The sequence below is a fragment of the Neomonachus schauinslandi genome, chromosome 1, assembly GCF_002201575.2.
Source record: "Neomonachus schauinslandi chromosome 1, ASM220157v2, whole genome shotgun sequence".
In the NCBI taxonomy this organism is placed as follows: Eukaryota; Metazoa; Chordata; class Mammalia; order Carnivora; family Phocidae; genus Neomonachus; species Neomonachus schauinslandi.
Window position 1 is genome coordinate 203,374,224 of NC_058403.1, and position 5,691 is coordinate 203,379,914.

The following is a 5,691-nucleotide window of genomic DNA, read 5'->3' on the forward strand; positions in this document are numbered from 1 at the left end:
CTCCTCTCCTCTCCTCTCCTATTGGGAAGTCTTTGCCTCTGGCCCCTGACCTAGGGGACAAGGCTGCCAGGGGCCAGGCTAAGCCATCCAATCCCTGCCCGCCTTCTTACATCCTCCCCACTTGGCAGTGGGCCAAATGGTGGGTGGGGGAGGGGGACTTGAGCATTATCAAGATAGTTTAGGCTCTGGATCCTCAGAACTCAGCACCTCCCACATGGGGTGGGGGGGGTGAGTTGAGGGATGGGCAAAGGTGACTCTGGGCCCCCAAGTTAACAGTCTCCCTGCCCTTGCAAAGCTGGGGTGTAGCAGGTAAAAGCTTCAGCTTGAGAGTTCAGGTGCCATGGGAACAGGATCAGGCCAGCCTCCTCCCAATACATCTCTCGGTTTCCCCTCAATGTGTGAGTCAAGAGGGTGGCCTGCACCATTTTTCAGCACAGAATCAGGAAGCCTCTGGCTTCTGGACTGCACACGCCGGCAGGAGTTCAAGTCCTGCCTCCAAGCAGCCCAGAGCTTCGAAGGTTGAGACATGACAGCTGGGGGCAGGAGCAAAGAAACGGGCCTGGCTGGGGATTACCTGCATCAGATTCAGGGGATAAAGGGTCCAATCTGAAGAGGGCACCTGGGGGTGAGGAGGTAAGCCTGCAGGGGCCAGGGGCCAGGAGAGGGCGGGGCCCAGACAGAGGAAGCAGAGCTGGGAGGCCCTGCATGGAGTTCTGCCCCCCACCCCGGCTGTGTCTGTGGGCTGTGTCAGCCCCCTGTGGGCTCAGTCTTGCCATCTGGGAAATAGGGGGTCAGATGAGGGCCTGAGATTAGGGCAGAAGACAGTTCCACAGGACGGTGGAAAGGATCAGAAGCCTCCAAAGAGACAGACTGAAGAGAAAGGGCTGGAAACCGGTATTTGTTCTACTGTGTGCCAGCACTCCACATAAAGTAAACCTACTCTTGCAGAAGACTGTATGTAAAGTGCACCTACTGTGTGCTGGGCACCTCAAAAAATATGCCTACAGTGTGTTGGGAACTCTACATGAAGTGTGCTTACAATGTGCCAGGTATACTATATAAAGTGCACCCACTGTGTGCCAGGTACTCTCCACAATGTGTACCTTCTGTGTGCCAAGTACTCTACACAAATCCTGTGTATGCCAGGTGTTCTACCCAAAGCATGCCTACTGTGCACTGGGTACCCTCCCTCAGGCATGCCTCCTAAGTGCTAGGTACTTTACCTAAAGCGCACCTACTGTGTGCTAGGTACTCTATGTAAAGTGTACCTACTGTGTGCCAGGTACCGTCATACAGCACATCTACTATGTGTCAGGTGCTTTGCAGAAAGTGAGCCTACTCTGTGCAAAGTACTTTACATGAAACATGCCTACTGTGTGTCAGGTACTCTACATAAGTGTACCTGCAATTTGCTGTGTACTCTACATAAATCTGACTACAGTATGACAGGTGTTCTACCTAAAGCATACCTACTGAGTGCCAGACATACTACATAAAGAGTGCCTACTATGTGCTACGGGCTCCATATAAAGCATGTCCACTGAGTGTGCCAGGTATTGTGCAAAAAATGTTCCTTCTGTGTGCCAGGTGCTCTACACAAAGTAAACCTACTGTGTGACAGATGTTTTGCAATGAAATAATTCATCACACCCCCTCTCACCTCTCCAGGCCAGTGCCCTAGGATCAGGCAGAGAGACCCAGGCGATGAAATCCACATGAGGGAAGATACCTATTTCACAGAAGAGAAATCTGAGGCTCAGAGAGGGCAAGCCTCTAGCCCAAGTTGCAGAGCTGGAAGGAAACCAGGTCTGTCATACTCTCAAGCCCAAGCCTTTCCCCACTGTCATGCTGCTCCACGCTGTTCATAAGGGACAATGCCTGTGAATCCAGGGACACCTCTATGGTGGAATCTCAGGCAATGTGGTGACCCAGAGGGAGAACCCTTGAGACACTCATATTGCCAGGTAGATTATCCTCTCACAACCAGGATGCATCAACCAACGGATCTAGTGCTCCTCTCTGGGCCCCACCCTTGGTCCTGTCCAGAATTGCCTATGGGGTGGTCTTAGGTGAGAAGATGTGAGGGAATGGGCTCCTGGCAAAGCTACTGATGGGGGTGGGGAAAGAGTCCTCCTGACACTGGTAGGGCGTTGGTGAGACCCCAAACGTCCCCCTCCCAACTCCCATGGGCTAGGGGGTTCAGGTGACTAGTCCTAAAGCCCTCACCTGCCCTGCTTTTCGTCCCTCTCCATGGAGGCAGACTTCCCCTGCTGGCAGTCCATCCACATATTGGTCAGGGGGCATGGCCAGAGTACACTAATCTAGGCAGGATCCTGGACACACAAGAGAAAGAGCCCCCAGTGCCCACAGGGGCTCAGCTCACTGGGGACCTACTGTGTGCCAAGAATGGGCAGGCAGCTACAGCAGGAATGGCATTTGCCCACATGAGCCACGGTCTTGTTTTAAGCCCTGTAGTTATATTCACCACTTTCCCCCACTCATTTTACAGACGACAAAGCTGAGGCTGAAATCCCTTTGAGTGACTTGCCCAAAGTCCTACAGCTGGTGGAGCCAGGCCATGCACCAGGCATCCCCACTTCACCCTGGGTGCCCTGAACCACCAGACCAAGTTCCTTGCATCTACACATGGGCATTTCATTAGCACCACCTCCGGAGGTAGCAGGAATAATTTTAGAAGACAATGCACATGAAACACATAGGACAGAGGAAGGGCTTAATAAATGCCAGTCACTGTTATTGCTACTGTTGTTGCTGTGTAATTATCCAACAGCCCTGCAGTATCACATTCATGTGCTCGTTTTTACAGAAGAGGAACCAGAGATTCAGATAGGGGAACCAGCTTGCTCCAGCCCCACGGCTGATTAGGTAAATATGACAGCACAGTTGACAACAAAGCCTGGCACATAGTCAATGCTCATTGAATATCTGGGGATGAAAGAAAGGTTTGCAGCCATGAGCTGTAAGGATTGGCTACTCAGTGTGGCCCTCAGACCTCCACCATAGGTATCACCTGAGAGCTTGCAGGAAATTCAGAATCTTGCACCACTACTCGGAAATATTGACTCCAAACTGCATCTAAGTAGAACCTCAGGAAAACTGTGTGCATGCCTTCAAGTTTTCAGAAACATTGCTTTAAGACCTCTGAGTCCAGGTTCTGCAGGGAAGGGGGGAGGGGAAAGACTTCACTTCTCTGATTCCCAGCGTTGTCTTTTTTTTCTTTTTTCACTTATAAAATAAGGAGAAAAATCTAAACTCCAGAGGCTGTCCACACAACTGTTAGTTTACTGAACATCTCTCGTGTGTTCGGCATATTTTAGGCACTGGGGATGCAGCAATGAGCACAGCAGACCCAGTCCCTGCTGTCAAGGGGCTCACATCTTGTGGGGAGAAGGGCAGTGATCAAATAAATGATCAAGAACATATCAGTGATAAGTGATGTGCAAGGGGCAGGGGCCCCACCTTAGGCCAGGCATCAGAGTGAAATGAGATCTGAAAGAAGGAGGCAACTCACCAAGGGCAAGCGTGGTGTGGGAGATACCCATGCTGCACAAAAAAGCAAGTGGGTCCTTGTTCTTTTGACACTGGGGCTAAGAGCACCAACAGGCAAGATCACACAATTGACCAAGGCCAAGGTAGGCAGCAAAATCTGGCCCCATATTGAAGCCCTAAGTAGGTGTTGACCTTTCACCAGCCATGCCAAGGACTAAAACCCCAGCAGGTCTCTGCAGCATCACAAAGGGAGAGTCTATCAGACCAGAGCTCCCCCTGATTCCTGAGGCAGGAAGTCTCAGGTGGTGTCTTTCTGCTCTGAGCCAGAGGAGGCTGGGGCGTCCCCAGTGTTTCTCGCCCAACAAAGCATGTCTCACTTGCTGAATCACACAGTTTGGCTTATGGAATGTCCCCCTAGCCAGTGCTGGAGGGAAGACGGCCACACACTGAGAGGCAGAGGCTGATCCTTCCACTCCCACCCAGAGCCGGGCAGTGGGCAAGCATCTGTCAGACCAGAGGTAGCAGTCACTCTGTGAGTCACCAGCTTTGGGCACAGACTGCCAACCTTCCCAGCCTCAGTCTTCATATCTGTAAAGTGGGCTTGATAAAACATCACAGAGCATTGCAAGCATTCTATCAGACAGGTCAGAAAGAGGAGGGGAAAGTACCTTTCGAAGTGATATGCGAAGGAAATTTTTCCATTTGTGACAACATGGATGGACCGATGGACTTTGAGGTCATTATGCCCAGTGAAATAAGCCGGACAGAGAAAGATCAATACCGTATGATCTCACTTACATGGAATCTTTAAAAAATAAATGAACTCATAGAAACAGAGGACACATTGATGGTTGCCAGAGGCAGAGTGTAGGGAGTGGGTGAAATGGGTGAAGGGGGTGAAAAGGTACAAACTTCCAATTATGAAATAAGTCAGTCCTAGGGATGCATAGCTTCATGACTATAGTTAATAACACTGGATTGTGTATTTGAAAGTTGCTGAGAGTAAATCTTAAAAGTTTCATCTCTAGGGGTGCCTGGGGGGCTTGGTTGGTTGAGCATCGGACTCTTTTGGCTCAGGTCGTGATCTCATGGGTCTGGTGTCGGGCTCTGGACTTTGCAGGGAGTCTGCTTCTCTCCCTAACCCTTTCCCTCTGCCCCTCCTCTGCTTGATCTCTTCCTAAAATAAATAAATAATAGGCTCCCTAGGTGGGCGACTGACTCGTAATTTTGGCTCAGGTCATGATCTCGGGGTCGTGAGATTTCCAGCCCTGTGTCAGGCTCTGTGCTCAGCACAGGGTTGCTTGTCCCTCTCCCTCTGCGCCCCCCAGCATTCTCATTCTCTCTCTCTCTCTCTCAAATAAATAAATATCTCTAAAATAATAAATAAATCTTTTTTAAAATGTTCTCATCACATTGGAAAAAAAATCCTGTAACTATGTGTGATGATGGATGTTAACTAGACTTATTCTGGTGATCATTTTGCAATATACACAAATATTAAATCATGTGTACATCTGAAACTAATATAATGTTACATGTCAGTTATATCTCAACAAAAAAATTGACATATGAGTAATGGTCCCATCTACATATAAAACTTATGAATGTGTGTATGGGTCTGTGTGTGCACATGTTTGCATATGCATTGAAAAAATTCCAGAAGAACCCACACATCACAGTGGAATTGGAGGAAATAGATGAGAGTCTTTATCTTTTTAACTTGTTACTTGTCTCTAATGTTTTTTGTCTTCCACACTGTGCTGCTATAATTTTTATCACTGAAACACCAGTTTTAAAAGAAATAAGGATTTGGCACACTGGGGTTGGGGGGCACGGCACGTAGTTGGTGCACAAAACAGATGAGCAGTTTTTCTTTTGTGTCACCATGAAGACACACCTCCCAGGAGTCAGACTGGGGTCTCTGTAGAGCAAGCATGCAGGCTGCCTGGTGGCTGAACTCCCTCTTTTCCTTTCCTTGGCCACTGGGAAGGAACACTTCTGGATTCAGCACAACAGAGTTCTGATCCCAGCCCTGCTCCTCACTGGCTGTGTGACCTTAGTCAAGTCACTTGCCCTCTCTGAGCTTCATGCCCTCCTCAGTAAAATGGAGAGGGGGACTTATACCTCCCAGGTGGTTCATTCTTCAACAACAAACTGCACTTGAGCACCCACTCTGTACCA